The 11,178-nt window shown below is 46.3% G+C and overlaps 2 long non-coding RNA genes across 2 annotated transcripts; both read left to right on the top strand.

Annotated features, from left to right (window-relative positions):
- The first annotated feature begins 646 nt into the window (after positions 1–646).
- Positions 647–1,080, top strand: LOC121845703. The gene is made up of 2 exons (XR_006082696.1): positions 647–739; positions 995–1,080. It is a non-coding gene; the product is annotated as an uncharacterized LOC121845703 (long non-coding RNA).
- A 1,103-nt stretch (positions 1,081–2,183) lies between these two features.
- Positions 2,184–4,224, top strand: LOC121845704. The gene is made up of 2 exons (XR_006082697.1): positions 2,184–4,074; positions 4,115–4,224. It is a non-coding gene; the product is annotated as an uncharacterized LOC121845704 (long non-coding RNA).
- Positions 4,225–11,178: the final 6,954 nt, after the last annotated feature.

Raw genomic sequence — 11,178 nt, 5'->3', positions numbered from 1 at the left:
GTCAACCTGACAGGACAGCACTGTAGTGTTTACTAACTCTGACCCTAGAGAACTGACCTAGGATCAGTCAACCTGACAGGACAGCACTGTAGTGTTTACTAACTCTGACCCTAGAGAACTGACCTAGGATCAGTCAACCTGACAGGACTGTAGTGTTTACTATCTCTGACCCTAGAGAACTGACCTAGGATCAGTCAACCTGACAGGACTGTAGTGCTTACTATCTCTGACCCTAGAGAACTGACCTAGGATCAGTCAACCTGACAGGACTGTAGTGCTTACTATCTCTGACCCTAGAGAACTGAGAATGTTATCTTTTTTTTTTTTAAAGACTGTTTTAAACAACCAGGAAACCAGCAGTTATTTCTGGTTGTTTATCAGAGTTATCTGGCTTAGCTCATTGATCCTGCTTTTTTATTGTAACCCTCAGGAGGTGTGGACTGGAGAAGTGTTGTGTTAAGAGATGTGTGGTTTGAAAGACATTTGACAGATTGTGGTCCGGTCCTCCTCCTTCCTCCTACCTGTCTTGTCTCTCGTCGTTCATCTTGGCCACTGTGACGGGTGTGAACAAACACAGGTGACTCTTGTTTAGTACCGATCTAGGATCAGCATGCCATCCACCAAGCCTAACCTTGGCTGTTGGGGGAGACCAGGAAGTGACCATTAGATCGGTGCCTGTAGACTCTAGAGGCAGCTTCACCTTGCTCTGCTCTGACTCTCTCAAAGGCGAGAGGTCTATGTTCATGTTGTCTCTGGTGTCTGCCAATCAATAATCAATAATACTGTATCAGCTTGGTCCTGATCAATAACCCACCACAGACCAGCTGCTGGCAGTCACCAGGCTGCTTCACTGCTAGGCTCCTCCCCCGGCTGCTTCCCTGCTAGGCTCCTCCCCCCCTGAATAACATCTCCCAGCGTGCATTGGGCTGGACGGCTGAAGTACCTGGTGACTTTACTGCTAACCTCTACGCTATAACGGCTCATAAGGGATTAGACTGGGTTTATAATGCAGTGTTGTTCCTGTGCTCTGAAGGCTGTGTATTATAATGGGAGGGGAGTCTCACCCCCCCCACCTGTAGATAGCAGTAACACCCCCCCCACCACCCCACCCACCTGTAGATAGCAGTAACACCCCCACCCCACCCCAAACCACCTGTAGATAGCAGTAACACCCACCCCCCCCAAACCACCTGTAGATAGCAGTAACACCCCCCCCCCAACCACCTGTAGATAGCAGGAACACCCCCCACCCCACCCCACCCACCTGTAGATAGCAGGAACACCCCCCCCAAACCACCTGTAGATAGCAGTAACACCCACCCCCCCAAACCACCTGTAGATAGCAGTAACACCCCCCCACCACCCCAACCACCTGTAGATGGCAGGAACACCCCCCCACCCCAACCACCTGTAGATAGCAGAAACACCCCCACCCACCCCCCCACCCCACCCCAACCACATGTAGATGGCAGTGACACCCCCCCAAACCACCTGTAGATAGCAGTAACACCCCCCCAAACCACCTGTAGATAGCAGTAAGACCCCCACCCCAACCACCTGTAGATAGCAGTAACACCCCCACCCCACCCCAACCACCTGTAGATAGCAGTAACACCCCCCACCCCAACCATCATCCCACATCCCCCATCATCATCATCATCATTATGACATCCCCCCAGCACCAGCCTTCACATCCTCTTCATCATCATCATTAAGACATCCCCCCAGCACCAGCCTTCATCATCCTCTTCATCATCATCATTAAGACATCCCCCAGCACCAGCCTTCACATCCTCTTCATCATCATCATTAAGACATCCCCCAGCACCAGCCTTCACATCCCCCAGCACCAGCCTCATCATCATCATCATCATCATCATGAAGACATCCCCCCAGCACCAGCCTTCACATCCTCTTCATCATCATCATTAAGACATCCCCCCAGCCTTCACATCCTCTTCATCATCATCATCATCATTAAGACATCCCCCAGCACCAGCCTTCACATCCTCTTCATCATAACCATTCAGACATCCCCCCAGCACCAGTCTTCACATCCTCTTCATCATCATCATTAAGACATCCCCCCACCCAGACTTCACATCCTCTTCATCATCATCATTAAGACACCCCCAGCACCAGCCTTCACATCCTCTTCATCATCATCATCATCATCAAGACATCCCCCCAGCACCAGCCTTCACATCCTCTTCATCATCATCATTAAGACATCCCCCACCCAGCACCAGCCTTCACATCCTCTTCATCATCATCATTATGACATCCCCCAGCACCAGCTTTCACATCCTCTTCATCATCATCATTAAGACACCCCCCCAGCACCAGCCTTCACATCATCATCATCATTAAGACATCCCCCCCAGCACCAGCCTTCACATCCTCTTCATCATCATGACGTGATATAAGGAGCTATGACGTGTTATAAGGAGAAGCTATGATGTGTTATAAGGAGAAGCTATGATGTGTTATAAGGACAAGCTATGATGTGTTATAAGGAGGAGCTATGATGTGTTATAAGGAGAAGCTATGATGTGTTATAAGGAGAAGCTATGATGTGTTATAAGGAGAAGCTATGACGTGTTATAAGCTATGACGTGTTATAAGGAGAAGCTATGATGTGTTATTAGGAGCTATGACGTGTTATAAGGAGAAGCTATGATGTGTTATTAGGAGGAGCTATGATGTGTTATAAGGAGAAGCTATGATGTGTTATAAGGAGAAGCTATGATGTGTTATAAGGAGAAGCTATGATGTGTTATAATGAGAAGCTATGACGTGTTATAAGGAGAAGCTATGATGTGTTATTAGGAGCTATGGCGTGTTATAAGGAGCTATGATGTGTTATAATGAGAAGCTATGACGTGTTATAAGGAGAAGCTATGATGTGTTATAAGGAGCTATGATGTGTTATAATGAGAAGCTATGACGTGTTATAAGGAGCTATGATGTGTTATAAGGAGCTATGACGTGTTATAAGAAGCTATGACGTGTTAAGCTATGATAGGTTATAACACATGACGTGTTTTAAGAAGCTACGATGTGTTATAAGGAGCTATGATGTGTTATAACCTGTGTTATAAGAAGCTATGATGTGTTATAAGGAGCTATGATGTGTTATAAGAAGCTATGATGTGTTATAAGAAGCTATGATGTGTTATAACGTGTTATAAGAAGCTGTGGTGTGTTATAACGTGTTATAAGGAGCTATGACGTGTTATAAGGAGCTATGATGTGTTATAAGAAGCTATGATGTGTTATAACGTGTTATAAGAAGCTATGAGGTGTTATAAGAAGCTATGACGTGTTATAACGTGTTATAAGAAGCTATGACGTGTTATAAGGAGCTATGACGTGTTATAAGAAGCTATGACGTGTTATAAGGAGCTATGACGTGTTAAGCTATGATAGGTTATAACACATGACGTGTTTTAAGAAGCTACGATGTGTTATAAGGAGCTATGATGTGTTATAAGAAGCTATGATGTGTTATAAGAAGCTATGATGTGTTATAACGTGTTATAAGAAGCTATGATGCGTTATAACGTGTTATAAGGAGCTATGACGTGTTATAAGGAGCTATGACGTGTTATAAGGAGCTATGATGTGTTATAAGAAGCTATGATGTGTTATAACGTGTTATAAGAAGCTATGAGGTGTTATAACGTGTTTTAAGGAGCTACGACGTGTTATAAGAAGCTATGATGTGTTATAACGTGTTTTAAGGAGCTATGATGTGTTATAACGTGTTTTAAGGAGCTATGATGTGTTATAACATGTTATAAGAAGCTATGATGTGTTATAAGGAGCTATGATGTGTTATAACATGTTATAAGGAGCTATGATGTGTTATAACGTGTTATAAGGAGCTATGACGTGTTATAAGGAGCTATGATGTGTTATAACGTGTTATAAGGAGCTATGACGTGTTATAACGTGTTATAAGGAGCTATGACGTGTTATAACGTGTTATAAGGAACTATGACGTGTTATAACGTGTTATAAGGAGCTATGACGTGTTATAACGTGTTATAAGGAGCTATGACGTGTTATAACGTGTTATAAGGAGCTATGACGTGTTATAACGTGTTATAAGGAGCTATGACGTGTTTTAAGGAGCTACGACGTGTTATAAGAAGCTATAAGCGTTCATACACTGGTTCATATTCCAATGCATATTTAATAAACCATCGATGAGTGGATGAACATGAGTTTCTGTCAACCTTTTTTCTAAATCGTTTTCAATTAACAAGTTGAGGAAAACCTCTTTCTATAGATGTCCTATGTACAGCTGTAGGTCTCCTGTATTCCATGGCCAAGAACCCCCCCCATGATACTCAACTGGCGGACTACAGACCAGATCCTGTCCACGAATGGGGTCAATATGGACCGAGGGTCTCCTCCTTCCTTTTTTACTTAAGTCAGGCTTCGGCCCTTGTATCACATAAACACACATAAGACATGGAAGAATGTGTAGAATTGTGGGAAATGAGCTTTAAAACGCCCCCCCCCACACACAAAAACAAATCTCTGCCCCATACAAAATGGATACAATTACACCTTTTAAAACTGCACGATTTTCTCTCCGCCAATGAGACTGGTGTGGAAGGCAGCGGCTGGGGAGGTGGAGGTTTGTTACCACGGCGATAAATTACATGATCCATCCGGACCTTTTCAAATAGTTCTCGAGTACCCCTGGCAGGGAAGATCATCAAGGACAGCCTGTTCACCCTGCTACCATCTAGAAGGTCTTCAATGATCTCAGCCACCCCCAACCACAGCCTGTTCACCCTGCTGCCATCTAGAAGGTCTTCAATGATCTCAGCCACCCCCAACCACAGCCTGTTCACCCTGCTGCCATCTAGAAGGTCTTCAATGATCTCAGCCACCCCCAACCACAGCCTGTTCACCCTGCTGCCATCTAGAAGGTCTTCAATGATCTCAGCCACCCCCAACCACAGCCTGTTCACCCTGCTGCCATCTAGAAGGTCTTCAATGATCTCAGCCACCCCCAACCACAGCCTGTTCACCCTGCTGCCATCTAGAAGGTCTTCAATGATCTCAGCCACCCCCAACCACAGCCTGTTCACCCTGCTGCCATCTAGAAGGTCTTCAATGATCTCAGCCACCCCCAACCACAGCCTGTTCACCCTGCTGCCATCTAGAAGGTCTTCAATGATCTCAGCCACCCCCAACCACAGCCTGTTCACCCTGCTGCCATCTAGAAGGTCTTCAATGATCTCAGCCACCCCCAACCACAGCCTGTTCACCCTGCTGCCATCTAGAAGGTCTTCAATGATCTCAGCCACCCCCAACCACAGCCTGTTCACCCTGCTGCCATCTAAAGGTCTTCAATGACCTCAGCCCCCCCGTGCCCCAGCCTGTTCCCCCTGCTAAAATATAAAAGGCAGAGACAGCACAGGTGCATCAAAGCTGGGACTGAGAAACAGCTTCTATATCAAGGCCATCAGACTGTTAAATAGTCAAGACTAGCCGGCCTCCCCCCAGTACCCTGAACTATAGTCAATGTTACTAGCCTCCCCCCAGTACCCTGAACTATAGTCAATGTTACTCAGCCTCCCCCCCAGTACCCTGAACTATAGTCACTGTTACTAGCCTCCCCCAGTACCCTGAACTATAGTCAATGTTACTAGCCTCCCCCCTACCCTGAACTATAGTCACTGTTACTAGCCTCCCCCAGTACCCTGAACTATAGTCACTGTCACTAGCCTCCCCCCAGTACCCTGAACTATAGTCAATGTTACTAGCAGGCCTCCCCCAGTACCCTGAACTATTCAATAATACTAGCAGGCCTCCCCCTGTACCCTGAACTATAGTCAATGTTACTAGCCTCCACTGTTACCCTCCCCCAGTACCCTGAACTATAGTCAATGTTACTAGCCTCCCCCAGTACCCTGAACTATAGTCACTGTTACTAGCCTCCCCCAGTACCCTGAACTATAGTCAATGTTACTAGCCTCCCCCAGTACCCTGCCCTGAACTATAGTCAATGTTACTAGCCTCCCCCAGTACCCTGAACTATAGTCACTGTTACTAGCCTCCCCAGTACCCTGCCCTGAACTATAGTCAATGTTACTAGCCTCCCCCAGTACCCTGAACTATAGTCACTGTTACTAGCCTCCCCCAGTACCCTGAACTATAGTCACTGTTACTAGCCTCCCCAGTACCCTGAACTATAGTCACTGTTACTAGCCTCCCCCAGTACCCTGAACTATAGTCAATGTTACTAGTCTCCCCAGTACCCTGAACTGTAGTCAATGTTACTAGCCTCCCCAGTACCCTGCCCTGAACTATAGTCAATGTTACTAGTCTCCCCCAGTACCCTGAACTATAGTCAATGTTACTAGCAGGCCTCCCCCAGTACCCTAAACTATAGTCAATGTTACTAGCCTCCCCCAGTACCCTGAACTATAGTCACTGTTACTAGTCTCCCCCAGTACCCTGAACTATAGTCACTGTTACTAGCCTCCCCCAGTACCCTGAACTATAGTCACTGTTACTAGCCTCCCCCAGTACCCTGAACTATAGTCAATGTTACTAGCAGGCCTCCCCCAGTACCCTGAACTATAGTCACTGTTACTAGCCTCCCCCAGTACCCTGAACTATAGTCACTGTCACTAGTCTCCCCCCAGTACCCTGAACTATAGTCACTATAGTCACTGTTACTAGCCTCCTCCCAGTACCCTGAACTATAGTCACTGTTACTAGCCTCCCTCCAGTACCCTGAACTATAGTCAATGTTACTAGCCTCCCCCCAGTACCCTGAACTATAGTCAATGTTACTAGCCTCCCCCAGTACCCTGAACTATAGTCAATGTTACTAGCCTCCCCCAGTACCCTGAAATATAATCACTGTTACTAGTCTCCCCCAGTACCCTGAAATATAGTCACTGTTACTAGCCGGCCCCCCAGTACCCTGAACTATAGTCAATGTTACTAGCCTGCCTCCCCCAGTACCCTGAACTATAGTCACTGTTACTAGCCTCCCCCCCAGTACCCTGAACTATAGTCACTGTTACTAGTCCTCCCCCAGTACCCTGAACTATAGTCACTGTTACTAGCCGGCCTCCCCCAGTACCCTGAACTATAGTCAATGTTACTAGCCTCCCCAGTACCCTGAACTATAGTCACTGTTACTAGTCTCCCCCAGTACCCTGAACTATAGTCACTGTTACTAGCCGGCCTCCCCAGTACCCTGAACTATAGTCAATGTTACTAGCCTCCCCAGTACCCTGAACTATAGTCACTGTTACTAGTCTCCCCCCAGTACCCTGAACTATAGTCACTGTTACTAGCCGGCCTCCCCCAGTACCCTGAACTATAGTCAATGTTACTAGCCTCCCCAGTACCCTGAACTATAGTCACTGTTACTAGTCTCCCCCAGTACCCTGAACTATAGTCACTGTTACTAGCCGGCCTCCCCAGTACCCTGAACTATAGTCAATGTTACTAGCCTCCCCAGTACCCTGAACTATAGTCACTGTTACTAGTCTCCCCCAGTACCCTGAACTATAGTCACTGTTACTAGCCTCCCCCAGTACCCTGAACTATAGTCAATGTTACTAGTCTCCCCAGTACCCTGAACTATAGTCAATGTTACTAGCCTCCCCCAGTACCCTGAACTATAGTCACTGTTACTAGCCTCCCCAGTACCCTGAACTATAGTCAATGTTACTAGCCTCCCCTATAGTACCCTGAACTATAGTCACTGTTACTAGTCTCCCCCAGTACCCTGAACTATAGTCACTGTTACTAGCCGGCCTCCCCAGTACCCTGAACTATAGTCAATGTTACTAGCCTCCCCCAGTACCCTGAACTATAGTCACTGTTACTAGTCTCCCCCAGTACCCTGAACTATAGTCACTGTTACTAGTCAGTACCCTGAACTATAGTCAATGTTACTAGCCTCCCCAGTACCCTGAACTATAGTCACTGTTACTAGTCCCCCCAGTACCCTGAACTATAGTCACTGTTACTAGTCTCCCCCCAGTACCCTGAACTATAGTCAATGTTACTAGCCCCCCAGTACCCTGAACTATAGTCACTGTTACTAGTCTCCCCCAGTACCCTGAACTATAGTCAATGTTACTAGTCTCCCCCAGTACCCTGAACTATAGTCACTGTTACTAGTCTCCCCCAGTACCCTGAACTATAGTCACTGTTACTAGCCTCCCCCCAGTACCCTGAACTATAGTCAATGTTACTAGCCTCCCCCCCAGTACCCTGAACTATAGTCACTGTTACTAGCCTCCCCCAGTACCCTGAACTATAGTCACTGTTACTAGTCTCCCCCAGTACCCTGAACTATAGTCACTGTTACTAGCCTCCCCCAGTACCCTGAACTATAGTCAATGTTACTAGCCTCCCCAGTACCCTGAACTATAGTCACTGTTACTAGTCTCCCCCAGTACCCTGAACTATAGTCACTGTTACTAGCCGGCCTCCCCAGTACCCTGAACTATAGTCAATGTTACTAGCCTCCCCAGTACCCTGAACTATAGTCACTGTTACTAGTCTCCCCCAGTACCCTGAACTGTAGTCACTACTAGTCCCACAGTACCCTGAACTATAGTCAATGTTACTAGCCTCCCCCAGTACCCTGAACTATAGTCACTGTTACTAGTCTCCCCCAGTACCCTGAACTATAGTCACTGTTACTAGCCTCCCCAGTACCCTGAACTATAGTCAATGTTACTAGCCTCCCCCAGTACCCTGAACTATAGTCACTGTTACTAGTCTCCCCCAGTACCCTGAACTATAGTCACTGTTACTAGTCTCCCCCAGTACCCTGAACTGTAGTCAGTTACTAGTCTCCCCCAGTACCCTGAACTATAGTCAATGTCTAGCCTCCCCAGTACCCTGAACTATAGTCACTGTTACTAGCCTGCCTCCCCAGTACCCTGAACTATAGTCAATGTTACTAGCCTCCCCCAGTACCCTGAACTATAGTCACTGTTACTAGTCTCCCCCAGTACCCTGAACTATAGTCACTGTTACTAGCCGGCCTCCCCAGTACCCTGAACTATAGTCAATGTTACTAGCCTCCCCCAGTACCCTGAACTATAGTCACTGTTACTAGTCTCCCCCAGTACCCTGAACTATAGTCACTGTTACTAGTCTCCCCCAGTACCCTGAACTGTAGTCAATGTTACTAGTCTCCCCCAGTACCCTGAACTATAGTCAATGTTACTAGCCTCCCCCAGTACCCTGAACTATAGTCAATGTTACTAGTCTCCCCAGTACCCTGAACTATAGTCAATGTTACTAGTCTCCCCAGTACCCTGAACTATAGTCACTGTTACTAGTCTCCCCCAGTACCCTGAACTGTAGTCAATGTTACTAGTCTCCCCCAGTACCCTGAACTATAGTCAATGTTACTAGTAGTACCCTGAACTATAGTCAATGTTACTAGCCTCCCCCAGTACCCTGAACTATAGTCACTGTTACTAGTCTCCCCCAGTACCCTGAACTATAGTCACTGTTACTAGCCGGCCTCCCCCAGTACCCTGAACTATAGTCAATGTTACTAGCCTCCCCCAGTACCCTGAACTATAGTCACTGTTACTAGTCTCCCCCAGTACCCTGAACTATAGTCACTGTTACTAGCCGGCCTCCCCAGTACCCTGAACTGTAGTCAATGTTACTAGTCTCCCCCAGTACCCTGAACTATAGTCAATGTTACTAGCCTCCCCCAGTACCCTGAACTATAGTCACTGTTACTAGCCGGCCTCCCCAGTACCCTGAACTATAGTCAATGTTACTAGCCTCCCCAGTACCCTGAACTATAGTCACTGTTACTAGTCTCCCCCAGTACCCTGAACTATAGTCACTGTTACTAGCCGGCCTCCCCCAGTACCCTGAACTATAGTCAATGTTACTAGCCTCCCCCAGTACCCTGAACTATAGTCACTGTTACTAGTCTCCCCAGTACCCTGAACTATAGTCACTGTTACTAGTCTCCCCCAGTACCCTGAACTGTAGTCAATAGTCTCCCCCAGTACCCTGAACTATAGTCAATGTTACTAGCCTCCCCAGTACCCTGAACTATAGTCAATGTTACTAGTCTCCCCCAGTACCCTGAACTATAGTCAATGTTACTAGCCTCCCCCAGTACCCTGAACTATAGTCAATGTTACTAGTCTCCCCCAGTACCCTGAACTATAGTCACTGTTACTAGTCTCCCCCCAGTACCCTGAACTGTAGTCAATGTTACTAGCCGGTCTATATATATACTGTATTTTAGTCCTGGTTCATCCTATATAACTACTGCTGTCCACTTCATATGTATATACTGTATTCTAGTCATGGTTCATCCTATATAACTACTGCTGTCCACTTCATATGTGTATACTGTATTCTAGTCATGGTTCATCCTATATAACTACTGCTGTCCACTTCATATGTCATTTTGTTTTTTTAAGACCCAAGTTATTATTGCGTAATATTCTGAATGTGATGCACTGTCTGCTTTGATCCACTAGGGGGAGATGTAACTCTGTCTATGGACGGACTGTAGTCCTGTAGGCGATAGGAGTACGACTGTATGAGGACAGGTGACTCATCAGAGGTGACCTAACATTGCCTAAAAGAGTCATATCAGGACAGGTAAACATCAGAGGTGACCTAGCGTTGGCTAAAAGAGTCATATCAGAACAGGTAAACATCAGAGGTGACCTAGCGTTGTTGGTTAAAGAAGTCAAAAGCAAGAGCTGATACACAACAAGCTGATTAAACTGTATGAAAATAAAGAGCTCTATTCAATCCGCTGAAGCCTCACAGATTGCGAGATAGGAATTTTAAAAGGGGAATTCCCCGTTGAGCAGCGTTTATCGTGAATGCAGTCTCCGGCCTACGCTGAAACATTGCCTTTAAATTTCAATCAGGATGTAATGCTGAACTTCCTCAATACTCCCTCTATAGAGTCCAGAGCATTCAGAACTTCCTCAATACTCCCTCTATAGAGTACAGAGCATTCAGCACTTCCTCAATACTCCCTCTATAGAGTACAGAGCATTCAGAAAGTATTCATAATAGCCCTTGACTATTTCCACATTTTGTGGAAAATGGATACTATAAACACAAATTGTCATCGATCTACACACAATACCCAATAATAACAAAGCGAAAACAGGTTTTTAG

This window comes from Oncorhynchus tshawytscha, unplaced genomic scaffold, assembly GCF_018296145.1.
Source record: "Oncorhynchus tshawytscha isolate Ot180627B unplaced genomic scaffold, Otsh_v2.0 Un_contig_2949_pilon_pilon, whole genome shotgun sequence".
NCBI classification, from domain to species: domain Eukaryota; kingdom Metazoa; phylum Chordata; class Actinopteri; order Salmoniformes; family Salmonidae; genus Oncorhynchus; species Oncorhynchus tshawytscha.
This window is presented reverse-complemented; position numbering and strand designations above follow the sequence as displayed.